The 19,328-nt window shown below is 45.4% G+C and overlaps 1 long non-coding RNA gene across 2 annotated transcripts; it reads left to right on the plus strand.

The window, feature by feature from the left end:
- The first annotated feature begins 10,229 nt into the window (after positions 1 to 10,229).
- On the plus strand, positions 10,230 to 11,682 carry LOC138489756 (uncharacterized). 2 transcript variants are annotated; one of them, XR_011274884.1, is made up of 5 exons: positions 10,230 to 10,291; positions 10,485 to 10,564; positions 10,657 to 10,780; positions 10,904 to 11,059; positions 11,188 to 11,682. It is a non-coding gene; the product is annotated as an uncharacterized lncRNA (long non-coding RNA). The 2 variants fall into 2 exon arrangements; XR_011274883.1 differs by having other exon boundaries at positions 10,909 to 11,059.
- The last annotated feature ends 7,646 nt before the right edge of the window (positions 11,683 to 19,328 follow it).

Consider the following 19,328-nt stretch of genomic DNA (forward strand, 5'->3'; position numbering starts at 1 on the left):
TAAACCGTTTTGCGAACTGAAACTGTAATGTGATGCTTTCTGAAACGGCACTCTAAATCAAAATTGTGATATGGAGACCCCTTTGTAAAGTTTGCATCTTTGTGTCTCCCATATCCTGTCAAGCATGGCCTTGCCTTGAACTTAATGCAACTTGTACCCATGACTTATATGCTCCTACGTGCAACCTGTTTCACAACGGCCTACATGCTCTAAACGGTATGCGCCCGCCTAGATTTGTACTATAATCTGAAACTATGATGTGTCATGACCAAAATTGTACTATAATCTGGAACTGTGATGTATCTTTCACCTTGTGGTACCCTAAACTGAATGTGTGATGCTGCATGTGATGAGCATTCCTACAGGTGAACCTTGCAGGCCTTTGCCATGTATATCCAGCCTACCATGCCCACGCCTTAAAATGCACTGCAGTCTGTAACTATACTTGTTATAACACCTATGTGTAACTTGCATCCTAATGCCAGACGACTCTGCCATGCATGTCTCTGCCCATATGTGTATGCTAGCTTGAAACTGTGACCGGCAGTCCCCCAGATGCAATTTACCACCTAGCGCCAGATTATCCTGCTTCTAGCTTCTCCTCTCCGTCAGCACAAGCAATCAACAATACATACCCTGCGCCAGCTCACCTCGCCATGACCTGCTAAGTTTCTGTCCACTGCATACCAAATCAAAAATGTGATCTTCAGTCCCATGCACCTCTGAGTTTATCACCTGCAAGCTATCTCCCAAACAGCAAATTACACTATAGCACCTACTATGTCACCTAAGCTCCCAGACTCCTCATCTATTGCACCGACCCACTTCTTACCGCCCCTCACTGCCTATTATACCATCCCGTTCCACGCCAAGCCCAAACCTAAGCGACTTAGCCCTAACGGACATGGGACTGGGACCTATGAAAGTAAACACCACCCGCCCAAGTCGGTCCCAACGACTCTAACCACCTTAGCCGATCTACATCACAGACAACCTAGGGATTTCGGTAAGCCCCCCTGCCACCAGACCTCAGCTACCATCCCGCCTATCCTATGGAGGATCCTGCTCCTAAGATCCAGACTCCCTCGCCATGTTCTCACCATAGCCAACAACCAGCTAAGTGGCGCCAAACCTCATCCTCATCCTATAAACACAGCTTGCGAAAAGCTCCTGTCAAACCCCAGACCTAGTCCAGCAAGTCCCCCACCTCGCACCAACCACAAAACACAGACACTACACAACCGCCGACTACCACAGCACACTTGAAAAAGACCACTATATTGGGTGCTCTCATTAACGCTAGATCGTTACTAGCCATGCACTTGGCATCTCAGACCTCATCATAACCAGAGATCTCGACGTCCTTGCAATTATGGAAACATGGCTCCATGCAGCTGCCCTTTTGTTGGCTGTCACTGACAACTACACCATAGATCTGACAGGCTCACTAGTAAAGGGGGTGGAATAGCCGCTATAGCTAAGAAGAGTATCAATATCTGGGAATCTCTACAGGGGATCGGTTGTCTATCAAAATGACCATCTCACCTATGAGTACACTGAACCTACACCTGATCTACAGACCCCCTGGCCGAATTTCCTCCGTCGAGTATGACATTGCCCAACTCATGTCCTCCAACACCAAGACTAATGCCCACACCATTATTTTAGGGGACTTCAACCTAGGTTTGCATGACCCTAAAGACCTCCAGGCTCAGAACCTCATCACCTCATTAGAATTCTCGCAGTGCATAAATAAGCCGGCACATAACAAAGGCTGCATCTTAGACTGGCTTCTCGACCTTAACTGTAACCCCACTATCACCTCCAACGCCTATTGTCCTTGGTCGGACCATCACCTAATCACCTTCAACATTGACACTAATGAAGAACTTGCCATTTCTCTTCCCCACGCACCCGCCACACTTGCCAGAAATGGACATAAAATCACAGCCAACAACTTCCTCCCACTACTCAGTCCCATCACATCCTCACACGGCTCACATTCCCTTGACATCTCGGCACTAGTCAACTTCTACAGCCAAACCTTGCTAACAGCCCTCGACAAGGTAGCGCCCATGGCTCTTCGCAAAGCCAAACCCTGCGCACACCTCAATGCTTGGAACACACCCAACTTGAAAGCCCTCCACAAGCTGAAGAGAATAGCAGAATCAAACTGGAAGGAATTCCCAAATTCATGGAGCAAATGTGCCTTTGCTACAGCTTCAAATAACTACAAGCAAGCAATCCTGCACTCTAAAAGCACCACCTATAATGAGAGAATCTCTAATGCCAAATCTAAATCCAAAGAACTCTTCTCCATCCTGAGAGAACTCGAGTCACCAGTTATACCCCAAGTAAGCTGCACTAAAGATGAGAGCTAGTGTGCCAGCATCCAAAATGCCCTAACTGACAAAATCACCCTCCTGCAAACCAAAATTGAAGCCAAAAGAATGAGCCTTAAGCTAACCCAGCAGGCTCCCAGCACGACCTTCCACAAACTGGACAGACCCTTCAAATTTTCTCCAATCACCAACATGGATACGGAAGAAATCATCTCTAGATGTCAGGGCGACACATGCCCGGCCTCTTTAATTAAAGGATGTGCATCTGAATTGACCCCATTCATCACTAATCTATTTAACGCATCCTTCAAAAGTGCCTCGGTCCCTACCAATCTCAAAGATGCCTGGGTCCTACCACTATTGAAAAAAGCCAATGCTAGACCGTACCATACCGACAAACTACAGACCGATCACAACACTATCCTTTCTTCTAAAAATATTGGACAGAGCAACTTAACCTCCAGATTCAGGAATACCTTGAATCTAATAATCTCCTGGTCATCCGTCAATCCGGCTTCCGCCCTAGACACGGGACTGAAACTGCTCTATTCGATCTCAAAATGCAAATGGACGAGTTAAAAGACAATGGCAACTTAGCACTCCTTCTCCTCCTAGACTTATCGGCAGCTTTTGACCTAGTCAATCATGACATACTTTGCAACCACCTGTTGTCAGCAGCACACTTTTCCCCCAAAGCAATCATCTGGATCAAATCTTTCCTTTCAGACAGAACCATGAGAGTCTTCTCACCCCTGTCAGCGGCAGCATCTGTCCCTGTCACCTGCAGAGTACCCCAAGGCTCCTGCATCTCCCCTACCTTATACAACATATTTACAAAACCCCTATTTGACAGATTGGATGAGATGGGTGTCACCTACATGAACTTTGCAGACGACACCCAGATCCTCATACCCATCATACCCATCACGGACAATCATGACACTGACTCAGAGTCAAGACCTGGCTGTTCACCCAGGAACCTGATAGATAATACCTCCACCTCGCACCACTGTAGCGCAACCTAACTCTCCCACCCTGCATCACTATCTTACCTAGCAACCATGTAACCCATCCACATGAAAACATGCTATTAACCTTAACCTTTCTGTATGACTTCAACAATGCATTATCTGCAACTGCCATCGTTGTAACCACCTGATGGATTGCATAGTTTTGTACTGTATTACAATCACCACAACTATGTCCATCACAATGTTGTAACCTTTGCAACCTGCTCTGCGGGTTATCTGTCAAGAAATTCGTCTAGATGCCTTTGGGCTTTGAGCACTATATAAATAACAACATAAACAAATAAATAAAATAAGCCAAAACTATTCCACTGGATCACAGCTGGGAGGAAGATGTGATATATGAAGGGACTCAAATCTTATAGGTATTGTTTGGTTATTTACCCAAACATTGACTGCCCATGGCCCTGCTAATGCCTACCCACTTTTTACCCAAAACACATCCTACTGGGATCTCCTTGTGCTATCCCTATCAAGCAGTGACATCAAACTTTGTGCAGGAGTCTTCTGAGTGCTAGTAGCTTAATTGGAGCTGTAGATGTGCTACTATTTTATTAAAGATACCTTAACCAAGTGTGCCTTCAACCTCTTGATTTATGAGCAGTATGAAGTCCTGTTTAAAACAAGCATTGACAAAGCTAACAGCTTTGGCGTATTTATAGGTATTAGATACCAGACACAACAAATATATGTCCAGGTACTCACACCATTTTGCAGCTGCTGCCATTAATGGCCATGTTAATGTCATTACAAGGTGGACCTGGAAAGGTATCCAGTCTATTTCCTGAAATGATATCAACACAATTCTTTAGCAGGTGGAAAATATGGTGTAGGTAGAAGGTGATGGGTGGGTACAGTGAGGGGGAGGGGTTGTAACCCCCTGTATTTGCACAGCAAAATAACAGATACAAAAATGGCATTAAAACACAACAGTGAAAAATGGTTATCCCATACTATCCCATGCCTATAGAAAAGCCCAAACTGTTGGCATTGCCAGCGCTTGTTATTTTGGTTGGTAAATAAATAAAAATGAAACACACATTTATTTAAAGCCATTTTTATGTTAATGTTGGAGATAGTCAATCACAATCCCACAGTTGACCTCTGCCCCGCGGAGCTCCTTTGCAGCAGGTTATGCTAACTGCAGCGTACATTGCCTCAGCCTTGAGTGTGAGCGGGTCTCACGCTTCATTGCTTTCCCAGTATGTATCTTAAAAATCAGCCCTGCCACCTGGCTCCAGCTGCCGCCAAGATGGTGGCCATTAAAGTCACTCCGGCGGCGAATCACATGTTTGGGCTGCATCATTGTTCCTTCTTGGGCACATGCCTGTTCCTGCCTGAGTTTGGCCTCCTCCGCCCTCCCTCTGAACCCACCCCACCCCCTCCGGCCGACCTCCAACAGGTTCATTTTCAGTTACTTATACGTTGGCTGAATCGGTAGATTCTGTGACGCGGTAAGAGCTTTCCAACCCACCTCGCTTCTGTATGGCTCAACGGGGAGACCATAGTAGATGCCACAGGAAGAGTTGGCAGAGGCGGATAGTGGCGTTGCTCCCCTCCAGGTCTGCTAGCGGCCTGTGCCTACCCTGGTAGCAAGTTATTTGATAACATACCAAATCCAGCCAAATTGAGATGTGGTGAGTTATGATGCAAAGGGGGAGCTCCTGATGGGGAGCGGTCACATGTACCTGGTGGATGGGATGGGTAACACGATCAGGTGGAGGAAGGTAGGCACATGACATGGCAGCTCACCCTGATGGGTACATAGAGGGGGTAACCCCTACAATGGCCCCCTGCCCAGTAACTCACCACATCTCATATGTTGTCCACACATAATGAGATGAGACAGAGACCTTCTGAAATTTGAAAACATATTACATTTTATTGGAAAAAACACATGGTCACTTTCTTAGAGTCATCCTATTAGGCGGTCCCAGCACTGCTCAGGCCATAATCATGCCTGGGCCAAAAACATCATCCTTTCCAGGGTACCGTCAAAACATCACCAAAACCTGCACAAATTGACGAACAAAATTGGCACTCTTTTAATCTTACTAAACTTGGTCCTTTGCCCCTGTTTCATTAACTACAGCTTGGGTGGGTGGGTGGCTGCTGCTGCCTGGGATGGAAGAGAGACCTGCCCTCTCACCCCAGGCTATTTATGTGCCCCCCGAGGCCAGGCTGTTTCCAGCCGAATCATAGGGGGCATGCACTTCCACCCCCTCGGTGAGGGGAGGTGAGCCCACGGAAACGGTGGCCAGAGGGGTGGCCCGCTATGCCAGCTGCCCCTCTAGCTCCCCCTGCGTGGGCTGGTGCGCCTGCTTTCTTGGAGCACATTGGCCACAATAGGCAGTAGGGAGATCGGCACCCTGGGCCTGATCTGCCGGGGTGATGGTGGGGTCAGACCATCACCACACCTGGACCAGAGCACGCTGCCCTGCCTGCTCTGCAATTACATACATGCTAAACTGCAAAGATGATCAAACCAGCCAAAACAAAATGTAGGCCACAAAGAAAATGATCAATTTGCCAAAACAAAGTACAGGCCACGCGATGCCTCTAAACAGAACTTGTCAGTGTGCGGTGGTACACTTGGGTGATCATACCGTCACCTGGGCCACCACATCACTTTGTGGTTGCTGCAGGGAGGGTAGAGGGCTGTGGCCAAAAGGTCTGGGTGCCAGGCTGTTTGGTTTTTGCAAACAAGTCCTTTCCAGTCTAGAAGCCCATGTACGAGGGGGAGGTGGTGGGGGTCACAATAATCACACTACAGAAGTGGTGGCCCTACTGGTCAGAGTCTCTGCAAGCCTGCCTGGTTGTGGTTTCTCTGGGCAGGCCGGTATTCAGAGTTCCTTTTTCTGGAGTGTGAACTTTCCCCGAGATCAGAGCCACAGTAGGGTTTTTTTGTGGTTTGGGGCTGAGATTACCTGCCTGATAGCTTTGGTGCGGTTTCCTTTACACCTTAAAAATGGAGACTACTCACCAAACAGGTCCCATATACATAAGGGAATGGCAGAGCATGCAACGCTCAGCTTCACCGACCAGCAGATACGGGACACTATAGAAGGGCCATCATTTTTTGACTTAACAACAGAGAATGATCCAACAAGTGGTACCAGCAATACAGGGGATGAAATACTTCAATTAAAAAAGAAGACTTTCAGAACAGAATTACATGCCCACTTTTTAAGGCAATACCTGAAAGCAAGTATTATTCCAAATGGCCTAATAGTCAGGAACACCCCATGTCTCTTCCTAGATGACAAAGAGTATGCGACCAATTTCAGTTATATTGCAACAAAATGCAGCCGTGACTTAATGGTCCTAACAATTACCACGGCACAGAGAATCAGCCATCAGATGTAGAAAGAATTAGAGACAGAGGAAAATAAATTTAAATCCAACACAACTATCACTGATGCACAAAAACAATTGTCAGACTTCAACAAAACTTTGAGGACTTCAAAACCACAACACTATCTAGGAAGACCAAAAAACTGCAAAAAGACATTAAAGACTTTCAATTAGAGATTGTGTACCCATACATCGCTGATAACTGTTTAGCGAATCTGAATCAAGGAGGACAGTCGGGTTCCCAGCCCACGAGACCACAACGTAACTGACGCAGAGGGGTTAACTTTTCAGGATCCAGCAGTGGCTCCTCTTCGGTCAATCAATCCAAACGCCCGACAGCACCACCGCAGTCTAATTTTCCGTATCCACCACCACAGTTTTTCCCTTTTTTAGGGGTGGTGCTTTTGGCAACCCCCCATGGGGGTACCCCCAATAGGGACCATCACAAAGAGGAGGAAGACAAGGTTACAGACCCAGGAGAGGCAGGCAGAGATAACTGTTTCCAATCTGAACAACTCATTGACACCGATATTTAATTTAGCCAATATCGCGTTGACAGAGGGCCAAACATCAGTACTTATGAAGAAGGGTCTGTCATTCGTACCTACTGCAGATACGGGCTGGTACAATTCTGAAATGGAAATTCGCACATTTCTTAGGAAAGTAAGACTTCATACCTACTTTAAAGAACATCCATGAACCAAGAAGATCCAGAAATAGACACAGGGTTGCATAGACCATCTACTTTCACTCCATTAGACTGTCAGTTACCCAACGAACTCCTGACGTTCGAAAAATGCATCCTACATGACTTTTCAAAACTCAAAAACAATAAGAAGAAAAACCAAGTAGGAACTTACCATAACTTAACCAGCGATGAGAAACAACCCCTAAAAGACTTACAGAACAACAAGGGGATCGTCATAAAATAGGCAGATAAAGGAGGAGGTATTGTGATCATGACTAATACTCAATATAAAAATATGGTGCAGACCATTTTGAGGGACCGTGAATATTACTCCATCCTCCGTAAGGACCCCACGAAAGATCTCAGTCTGGAAATAACACAAGTGGTTAATTATGCATTAGAAAGAGACTGGATATCTTCCAAGGAAGCTGATTTTCTGACCTCTCCAGGGGGTAGAACCCCATGCTTTTATGCCCTACCAAAGATTCACCAGGATCCAATCAACCCGCCAGGCAGACCCATAGTTTCCAGAGGTGGTTCAGTTTTGGAACCTTTGAGCAAATTTGTGGATATATTTATACAACCTCTCAGTACACAAACCAACACGTACTTGAGGGACACCACACACACCATTACCATCTTTGAGGAGTTACCTTTTGACCCAGACACCCAGATTCTCGTCACAATGGACATCAAGTCGCTTTATTCAAACATCTCGCAAGAAGCTGCGATAGAATGTATTCAAGAGTGGCTCACCAGAAATCCTTTACAAGATTGGGTACCCACAAACTCTATTGTAGAACTGATGACGATAGCCCTTCAAAAAAACTTTTTAACTTTTGACAAACAGATGTACCTCCAAATCAAGGGGACCGTGTGGGGGCAACATTTGCCTCCCAGTTTGGCCATCCTATTCATGGCCAAATATGAGGAGGAATACGTGTTTTCCCCAGTTAACAACTGGAGAGACCAAGAACATCACTGGCATCGGTACATTGATGATGTCATTTTTATCTGGACAGGAGAATTGAGTCAACTCTTACTGTTTTGGGAATGGTTAAATTCTTGCAACCCAGATATACAGTTTACCATTGAACACAATAAGTCAAAGGTCCCCTTTTCGGATCTTACTATTCAACATCTCAATGGAAAATTAGTTTGTGATCTCCACCGTAAGACCACAGACAGAAACACCCTTTTACACACACCAGTAATCACCCAATGCACACCAAACAGAACCTGCCCGGATACGCAGAAATTGCACACTGCGAGAAGATTTTCGCACACATGCCAAAATGTTGTCTAAAAGGTTATAAGAAAGAGGCTACCCAAAAAGACTTCTTGATCAATTGACAAAAATAGCCCTAAATACCAAGAGGGAATTACTCTTGCAGCCTAAAGAAGCCTCAACAGAGCCGGGGCCCGACCGTCTCATCTGTGTAGTCACGCATGGCAAACACACAGCCAAGATTAAGAGAATCATTCAGCAGTATTGGCACATTGCCAAACCTATTCTACCAGAGGACCTACCCCCACAATTTGCGTACAAAAGGGCCAAAAATCGAAAAGATCATTTGGTGCACTCCCTTTTTCAAGCAGAATCTACACAAGTGGGACAGAGAACATTACGGCAAATACAAGGGCACCACCCCTGTGGTAATTGTGTGGCATGCCAATTCACGAGCAAAATGAAAACCTTCAAAATTGGCAATAAGGAATGGGTCTTGAAAGACTTCACGAACTGCAAGAGCTCCCAAGTCATTTACTGCATGGAATGCCCATGCGGTTTGAGGTACGTATGTCAGACAATGAGATGAGTACACCTAAGGATCTCGGAACACAGATCTAAAATTTGTTGCAAAACATTGTCAGCACCTCTGATGTCACACTTCGTGGAAGCTAGACACTCACCTAATGATATCAAATGGTGGGTACTAGAGAAAATAAAGGGTGGAGCTGACTTAACACACAGTCTATTATACAAAGAATCCAGGTGGATTCACCGATTAGACTCTTACCATGAGGGATTAAATGAATTTTTTCAGCCAGTAGTGCACTAAAAAGTCCTCCTCTCTAACAGAGTACGATTTTACAGTCTAGTATACGTACTCCAGCCTCTACGAACTGAGAGGTGGCTTGTAGACACAGCCATGATATATACCCACACGAGACTGGCAAGTAACACATTGACAAGGGAGTGCACACTCCAGATGCACGGCTCATAGGTAGCATCGGTTTTGAGACCCCCTGCATGGGGTAGCACATCATGACCCTACCTTTCTGTCTTTCTTTCCTTTTTCACCCCGTTCTCCACTACAGATTGGCACTAGCCAGCACCAACCGATTGAGTTGTACACATATGCCCACTGCGTCCAATAGGGCATTTCACAACCCATATGACAAGTGTACCCATTTCTGTATGCACGGCACTCAGGCGGCACCCCCTTTTTAAACCGCATAGTCTTTTCAATTTAAATAAGTGTCAGAACACTACACCATTTACTTATTTTTTGCCTTATGGACATATACATTCTATTTGGCTGGGAACAGACATGTCCTCTATTACAAATGATACAGTGTTCCATTGCTGACGTGAAAACCCGTAGCTACACACTGCTACTGACCCCATAAGCCACTCACTCGAAGTTAATGGACAAACGGCAGCAGCCTCGTCGCCATGACAACAATAAACAATAAGGCGCATAGACTTTCCCGTTACGAAACTTCCGGAGTCACGTGCTCCAATCAGGTCGCACCACCCTAGCTGGCAACTCCATAGTAACGAGTCACTCGACTCGGAGAAGACGCCGTAATAATCAAACACAGAGACAAACACGAGTGCATCTGCATCCTGGCGGCACCCTGAAGGGCTGAATAAGGTAAGCGGAATCACACAGCTCCTTACTAACGGGACAGACAATGAGTCATCTGCGGTGGAGAACATTTGTGTCTACACACGGCAAACTTCTAAAGTAGCATTCTGCATTTTTTAGATAAAATGTGCCCGGCTTGACACATGCACAAAATGCACTTTTAGCAACTTGACAGTAATGAGGGTCGTATATTTTACAGGCCCGCAGACCGCATGGGACCATACCGGAACTACCACTGCACTCCGGGGGCAATGCGACTTGACAGCTATTCACGTGCAGGTACAGCTTTCACCTGCCTTCTTGCTTATCTCATGCATGCCCTGTACCAGCAGCTGCAGTTAATACACAGTGGTACATGGGTTTTCTTGTAGAGCTGCAGGAGTTCGCCATTGGACCATTTCTAAGTAGGAGACGATGTTCTGCACTGCCTGGGACGCTTTTCCAGCTACATCCCCAGGCCTTTCCACGATTATAGAAGCCGGGACCCACTGCCAGGTAACTCACTAGGGCCCCACAATTTCCAAAATGGCGCCACCACTGTTCATAACTCCCGTGACCAAACCCCTTGGTTATCTCTAACCCGAGCCCTTTCTGTCTCTTTTGTCTCACCACTATAAGGACAGGAGTCACAAGAATTAGGACAAAGGACCCCGGATCACCCGTTTGAGAACTTTGGGAACATAAAAGTGTAACGGCAGCCGCACACTGGGTTGAGGGACGGCCTAGGACGCCAGACCAGACACGACCCAAGACTTGGCATCAAGCTATCGGCAGGTAAAAGCAACTACCGATACATCAGAGGTTTTCATTCTCACTGTATTGAGTCAGACATATACTGACTAACATTGAGAGAGGGAATCTTAAAACCTTCCTTTTTTCTTTTCTCTTTCATATCCATACAGGGTCTTCAAATAAGGCGCCCTGATGAAGGCGGACGAACAATAAAGTAGATTGACCACCGAAACGTGGAAAGTTTGGGTGAAAACCAAGCCCCACGTAGGCAAAGAATTCTTTTACCAGATAAGACCCAGATACGTGGCTAAATCAAAGTCCCAGAACAATTCTTATAACCCTCTCTAACCCCTGCCTCGTCTTCCAAAACAGAATAATTACAAAGAAACGAAATAGGGAGCTCTTTTCAAGATATCTATTACAGGGGGTCAAATTAGGGACCTGAATTCAAGTTTTTCCCTTTCAAAACTCACTCTGAATGTCACATTTTGACATTTTAATTTTGTTTGTCAGATTGTGGAATGTTTTTTGTGATGAATCATAAAGATAAATGTTTTTTTCTTTTGATTATGATATGTTCACTATGGAATACATCACGGACATCTATGTTGAGCACTGAGTATTTTTGTATTACTGTTCTCTATTTTTATTTACATGAATTAAAAAGCACATGTTATTTAAAATGTTTTCTCTCTCCAATCAGCTCAATTATTCTAAGACGTTTATAAACAATTCTATTAGATGATTGATGCAACCTTAAGGTCACCTGTAAAAGCAATAATTGAGTGATCATCCCGAATTTGCTTTTTCCGCTGAGACAATAGGGTGAGATATATCTTTATGTATATATTTGTCTGCCTGAACCTGACATGAACTGGAAACCAATACTGTGCAAATTTCAGTAAACAGTATCTTTTTTGTTATATCACCAGCTTCCCAAGACACTGGGCCTCATTACGAGTTCAGCGGTCCGTGAAAAATTGGCAGTAATGCCGTGGTAACTCTGTTACCTCCACATTATTGCTGCATTACTGAACCGCAGAATTACAGGTTTGGAAGTGAGGTGTAGGAAAAACCTCCGGCAAAATGGCTGGAGGTAATTCAGCTGCATTACTGCCATAATGTGCCCATTTTGGCGGTTTTAACACTGCTGGTCATACCACTGAAATCCCCAAGGAGTACTGTGGGGTCCAATTAATGGAGACTAACACCACTTGTAATGTGGTCGTAATACTGCCAGTGGTAATACCACCAGACCAAGTGTTGGTAACGGTCATAGAATTTGGTGGTATCTCGTGGTATTACTGCTGAGATACCATCAAACTCGTAATGAGGCTCATTGATATGATATGATAGTTTATTTATATAGCGCCTATAGGGGCCTCATTACGAGGTTGGAGGTAGCCTTGCCGGTTTTGCCAGCAAGGCTACCTCCATACCGGCATGAAGGTAGTATTTTGCGGGTGCTGGTGCCGGTATATCCCCATTCCCATTTCAGCCCCATAGGGCTCAATGGGAATGGGGATGCCTGTGGCACCGGCACCGTTCATAACGGTGCCGGTGCTACAGGCTTGCTGCGCTCTCGGGTGCCTTTCATTCCGCCAGTGCAGACTTGGCAGAATGAAAGGCACCCGCAAGCAGAACTCTGAGTTTGCCAGTCCGGTAACAAGGGTACCGGCAAGCATACTGGTACCGTTGTTACCGGACCTGCAACCCTCGTAATGAGCCCCAATGTGTTTCAAAGCGCTTCAAGGCAACGGAGGCAACAAGGGAAAACACAATGACATTCTTACAGGCCATGAACAGTAAGGATGTGAAATTAACTATTGTACTCTGCCTGACGACATTTAAGATAGTGCAAGAGCTAAGACATATATAAGGAAGGGAGGAGGAGAGTGAGAAGGAAATGGAAACAGACAGGCGACTACCGTACTAGGCCTGATGACATCTCTGGTAGGGCCCGGAGAAAAACAAAAGGGGAGGGAGAGGGGTGCAGAAAGGGAGAGGGGGAACAAAACAAGCGACTATCGTACTAGGCCTGATGACATTTCAGATAATGCTGGAGGGGTGGTGTGGGGGGAAACAAGTAAGGGGAGTGGGGAGGAGACAGACGAGGTTGCTATCATAGTAAGTCCAGGGACAATTCTGACAGAGTAAGTGCATAGAAGAAAGTAAGGGAAAGGGGGGAGGAGATAGGAAAAGGGAGAGAGGAGGAGAGCGAATACAATGTAGAAGAAAGTAAGGGGAAGGGGAGAGGAGATAGGAAAAGGGAGAAAGGGAGAGGAGGAGAGAACAGAGTAAGCAGTCAAAAAGAGTGGAGAAGCAAGAGGGGAGAGCGAATACAATTGCAGAAGTCAGTAATAACACATAATGTTGCAAGCCTGTCACATTTTCCCTTTGATCTTTTGTGCATAGTTGCATTTTATATGCACATTGATTAGCATACAGCTAGGTAATTCTAGACACTGTTTCCCAGTCAGAATGGAGGCCGCTCACTTAGATAGTCAATTTAACGTTGACTTTATGGCCATTGCATGATGCACATCAAATATATATATATATATATATATATATATATATATATATATATATATATATATATATATATATATATATATATATATATATATAAATATATATATATAGCCAATGATGCCATGTGTTAGGGCTGAACATGCCACAATACCTGTTCAGGCTGTCTTGATACAAACCCACATGGATCAAAGTCACCCATCTCAATCCCCGAGTTCATTAAAAGTGTCATTACAATATATAGCCATGTATATAGACGTTGGATTAATGCTCACACCTTTTCCGAAACCGATTAACTGCATAAGCCTGTTGAACATGGACGCCCCTGCCCTCCGGAAAGCTTAGCAATTGCATGGGCGGCCATGTCCTGGTTCCACCCGCCACAGTGGCAGGCGCCACCGCGGCCACAGTGTTGCATTTTATTTACTGGCCCCATCTTTAAGCCGCTGATATAACCATCTACTTGATGCATATATGAGCGAAGGCCTCGGCTTGAGCTTCACCTTTACCTTCCAGTGGGAGGCAAGGCCTTCCATGGAACAGTCATGCAGCATGTATTAGAGCCTGAAAGACCATGTCTGTGAGTCATCAGGTGGCTACTAGACCTGGGATCAGGCAATGTCACGGGGGACATTATTCATGGAGGGCATCATGCCAGTGTTCCGCGTGCCTTCAGATGGCCCACTTGGCGCCCTTGATTGAGTCAATTCTAGTTTGTGGCACTAAATGCAATCACCGCAGACGGGCGCAACCACCACAGACCACAGAGGCCTGCTTGGGAGGTGGCTCTTGCATGAAAGGGAAAGCAGATGATGGTGGAATGGGCATCTCTGAGTAAAGCTTTCTGGTGCTTGTGATTGGCTGCTTTGTATATTGTAACAAGCCATACCTATGAGACCCTGAGAAACCAATCTAACGTGCGTGAAGTACAAATTCAAGCTGCAAGAAAGTGCTGGTAAGTTAAAAAAAATGTTTAAAGGTTCCATAAAAGCAGCTGGAAATGGAAACATGCCTTCCTCTGTACACACCTGCCCCAGCACTCTGCTGGACTGCCACCAAAGATGTCTATGTGCTGCTAGTTTCTGCAGCCTGACTCCTTTTCTTCCGGCTATGTATCTTGGCACTGGGTCATTTACCATTAGTTCCCTAACGCAGCCTCATAAACATTCACACGTTTTAAAGGAATGTCATTCAGAAGCGCAAGAGAATGTGAAAGTTGCAAACCACTGTATGAAGTACTCCTCGTCTTGTGTGTTTGGAATTTTGGAATATTGTCAGGGCCTGAGGAGCTCTCTGGCTAATAATGATAATAGTTAATGTTTCATAACACGCCGCATACCGGGAATTCCAGCTTCAGTTGGTACCAGGTGTTGCTAGGCAACATCACTATGACCCCTAAGACCTTCTGAAGGATCAATGCAGGAGGTGGCCCGGAGGAGTAAATGACGTTTGTCTCCACATCGGAGGCACCACGCCATGCGTAGAGCTATCCTCTCCCCCTATTAGGATATGGATTAAGGCTCAGCGGCAACGTGCTCGCCTTGGAAGCAAGACAACACAGAGAAACATGGGTTTGATCCCCGGGTCCGCGCTAAGAAACCTCTGGGTATTAGGTGAATTATAAATAACCTAGGCGATAAGTTGTTTTGTAAGGTCACAGATCTGACATTGGTATCTACAATAGTACACGGTCCAAATACTAATTTGTCTCTGGGAGGATAGCTCAGGGGCAACGTGCTCGCCTTGGAAGCAAGACGACAAGGAGCAACACAGGTATGATCCCCGGGACCGCTCTTAGAAACCTCTGGCGCGTTATAAATAACCTATCATATCATATTGTGTCCTAGTGCAAAGTCCTCGTCAGATCTGTGTCAGATCTGTGACCTTACAAAACAATTTATCGCCTTGCTATTATATGAAATGATAGGTTATTTGTAATTTGCCTAATACCCAGAGGTTTCTTAGCACGGACCCGGGGATCAAACCGATGTTTCTCTGTGCTTTCATCTGATGCAAAATGTCTACAGGGTACAGGTGTGTAGGCTGCGTAGTACATGTGTACCTTGGGGCTAAAACAGATTTGTAATTTGAAACACACACGCATTTATAATGTTTCATTTTAAGGCCCTCTCGAAACCTTTTTGCCTCTGGTTCCCACTGACACCGCTGACACCATCGGGTGTTACGCTATTCACTGGGTATTGGAGGTTGCTGGCTTGATCTGGCCTAAGCACCAACAGGAGGAACTTCTTATCCCTGCGCCACACAGTGGAGTGGCCCACTAGCCACATGCCGTTTCACTAAAAACAATAGGATTGATTTCACGAAGATCCCCGTTTTCAGATGTAAGTTACATTATTTATTTATTTATAGTATTTGTTGGTAGCACCCAGACCCGGAGGTATCACAGCGCTAATAAGGCAGTACATAGTGAGTTACAGTATGGTAAGAACAGTAAGGTAACATTTTCACATAAACAGTTGGTCATGATCATACGTGCACAGTGGGCTGTGCGAGCTACATATATTGTTTAAATAGTGGCGCTTTTCTTTTCTTTCGGAAGAGTGTATGACTGTCATGTTATGCCTGGTGAACGTTTTGACAGAAATCGGGATTCTGAAAGTTTGTCATCAAATGTAGGCCTCACTTACACTAGTCTGGGAAAGAGGAGAAGTTGTACCTGATTTACAATCCAGTGCAGTCCATGACTATTATACTGATGGTCTAACTCACACGACTTGCACTGGAGGAAACTGTGTCCGCACAGTCTTAAATTAAGCAAGCAAAGGTACTCAACATTCCCCTTTTTTTAAAACCTGTTTTTTCATTGCCTATTTTTGCTTTGCCCGCATCCCATGCCATTTGCAATGCAACATTTGAACTTTCCGGCTTCTCACCACATTCACAGCACGAGGGAATGCCTGGATGTAAGTTAAGCAGTATGTTTGCGGATAGCCGTTACCTTTAGTAAAACGTTCTAAATGAAACCTTTGTGGGTGAGCCCTTCTTCTCAATGAACACACCAACAAGTTCAATGACACATCCATTTCAGATAATTGACTATGTCAGTTACCTGTTTATGAGGCACCTGTGTTGATCTTGAGCCGGTGCAAAGTGCAGCAGACTCTCTGCACTAATTGGCATATGCATAGAAAGACGATACATTGTTTTGTGAATCAGAAATGGGCCATGTTGTCAATCGCCGAAAGTGGTGAATAGTTGCATATCATAATATCTGTTGAATAATAACTCAGAATGAATATAAAGCAATACAAATTAAGAGGTAAAAATACCGAATTTTATATTGGACAAAAAAAGCGTAATTTATTTAGCGTATTTTACTTTTAAATGAAACAGAACTTCTGTCCAAATATGCATCTTTTAAAAAAAAAAGTGTTTCTTTTTTTTTTACTGAAATAACCGATCCCACCCACACATGGCACACTAGGTCATCTCGGCACCCCTCGTTTCTCACTTGTCTATTTCCATCCACATCATATGCTAAAATTGGTTGGAAATCTCTCTTGCCGCCAAACACACTCACATGTTCTTTCCTACTGAAAACAAGACCACCTCTGACCTGAAGCGTTTTTCTTTTTCTGATGATGCATTTTTATTTTTTTAACGTAAAGTTGGGATATTTTTGCTTTCTTCACTTTTTAGCTCAATTATTTTCATTTGAGGTTATTTTATGTCTTTACTTCAGTCTCCTTCATTTTGCTTAATTGTAACTGTCGCCAGGTAACACAATGTACACGCTTTCCCAGGCGTAAGAGACACATATTCCTGAGAAAACGTTTTGTGAAGAGGCCCCCACACGTAATGACCAGATGATGAGCAGACAATGAAAGTAGTGAGCAGACTGCGAGAATAGCTTGCTTGGTTTAGTTGATCATCTGCTTATTTCACTACATTATTTTTAGGATGAGACCTTTTAAGAATGAACTGTGTTTAAATGTATGTCTTCTTTATTTATTTAATTACTTGATTTATTTGGATTTATTATTTAATAGGCCTACTTTGTGGGGGAATCTAAATGTTCCTTAATGTAGGGTGGGAAATTACTGTACGCATTCCTCAGTGTCAGGGCTGGCAATTTCCAAGCACTGCAAGTATTTTAGCGAAGCCAAGCAACATTACATTTTGATGCCCTGTTCTCTGGCAGTGGGGCACTATTTGCTGCTCAATGAAGCCACTGTGTTACAAAACAATGACGTCACTACGTTACACTTGCTTTTCACTCGTCAGCGCAAGACTTTTCAAGATAACACCTCCTTATGATATGATATGGCATTTATAAGACGCCTATACACAAGTTTTTCAAGGCAGGACGAGACGGAGACAGCGATCTTACTAGGCCAGGTGACATTGAGATTGCACAAGTGCAGGGGAGAGGGGTGGGGAAAATTGCACGGGCAAAGGAGAGGGGGCAGTATAGAACATAGGATCAAACAATAATAACAAGTGCGGCGTCCAAAGTGCTAGAAGGGGGACTGTAGGGTTACAGATGCAGACCCAAGTGCAAGGGTTACCGGGGGGGGGGGGCAGTGCAAGTGTGCAACTGGGCGGGTAGGGGACCTGGGCCCCGAGATCAGAGGGGGAGCCAGGTGACCAGTGCAGTTTCAGCCAGGAATTCAGCAGGGGAGAGGAAGCAAGAAGGCAGAAGCAAAGAGGAAAGACTTAAGGTGCTTCTGGAACCGGAGATGGTTCTCCTCAAGTTTAAGAGAGGCAGGAGGCTGTTCCAGAGGGAGGCCCCAGCCGAAGAAAGAGATCGACCACCAACTCGTTGCTAGGAGAAGCAGCTGACCCTGAGGGAGTTGGAGGCAAAGGAGCGAAGAGCTTGAGTAGGAAGGTATTTACGAAGAGAGAGTTGAAGGTATTGAGGCCCCAGGCCCCAGAAGGCCTTGTGGACACTGCAGAGGGTCTTGAACTTAATCCTCGCAGCCACTGGGAGCCAGTGCAGAGATTTCAGTGCTGGAGAGATACAATCCCTGGGCTTGTGGCCAAGCACAAGTCTCGCAGTCCTGTTCTGGATGAGTTGCAGAGGGCGGAGAGTAGAAGCAGGCAGATTTAGAAAGAGGCTGTTGCAGTAATCCATCCTAGAGAGACAGTGAGCTTCTGGGGGAAGGAGAGGAAGGGAAGAATACCTCTGAGGAGGTGCATTTGGTAGTGTGACTTCTTAGAGACGTCAGAGATGTGAGGAGAAAAGGAGAGTGTGGAGTCGAAGATGACCCTAAGGTTCTAAGCCTCACAGGTGGGAGCAGGAAGAGGGCCAAGGGAGGCCAGCCAGACAGTGACAGGAAAGGAGGGTGGAGGTATGCTGATGATGAGAATCTCTGTCTTACTGGCATTAAGGCAGAGATTGTTGGCGGCACACAGTCCTGGATAGCAGACAGACAGTCAGAGATGAGAGAAGACGGGGTGGCAGAAGGGAGCCTGAAAACGAGTTGAGTGTCATCCGCATAGCGCTGAAAGTTGGGGCAGAGAGACGCAATGCAGTGTGCAAGAGGTGCCAGGTATTGGTTGAACAGCCAGGGAGAGAGGTTAGACCCCATGGGGAACACCACAGGTAGAGAGTGAGATAAAGGAGAGGAAGGACCCAAGTTGGACCTGGGAGGCTCGATCGGAGAGGAAAGAGGTCAGCCAGGCGAGGGCCTGATCGTTGATACCCAGGTTATCACGGTGTTGGTTGAGCAGGATGGCACGGTTGTCCATGTCAAAGGCATAAGAGAGATCGAGTAAAATGAGGACAGAGGGGAGATTAGAATCGAGGTTGGAG

Source organism: Ambystoma mexicanum, chromosome 9 (genome assembly GCF_040938575.1).
Source record: "Ambystoma mexicanum isolate Mex_15411 chromosome 9, UKY_AmexF1_1, whole genome shotgun sequence".
Classification (NCBI taxonomy): Eukaryota; Metazoa; Chordata; class Amphibia; order Caudata; family Ambystomatidae; genus Ambystoma; species Ambystoma mexicanum.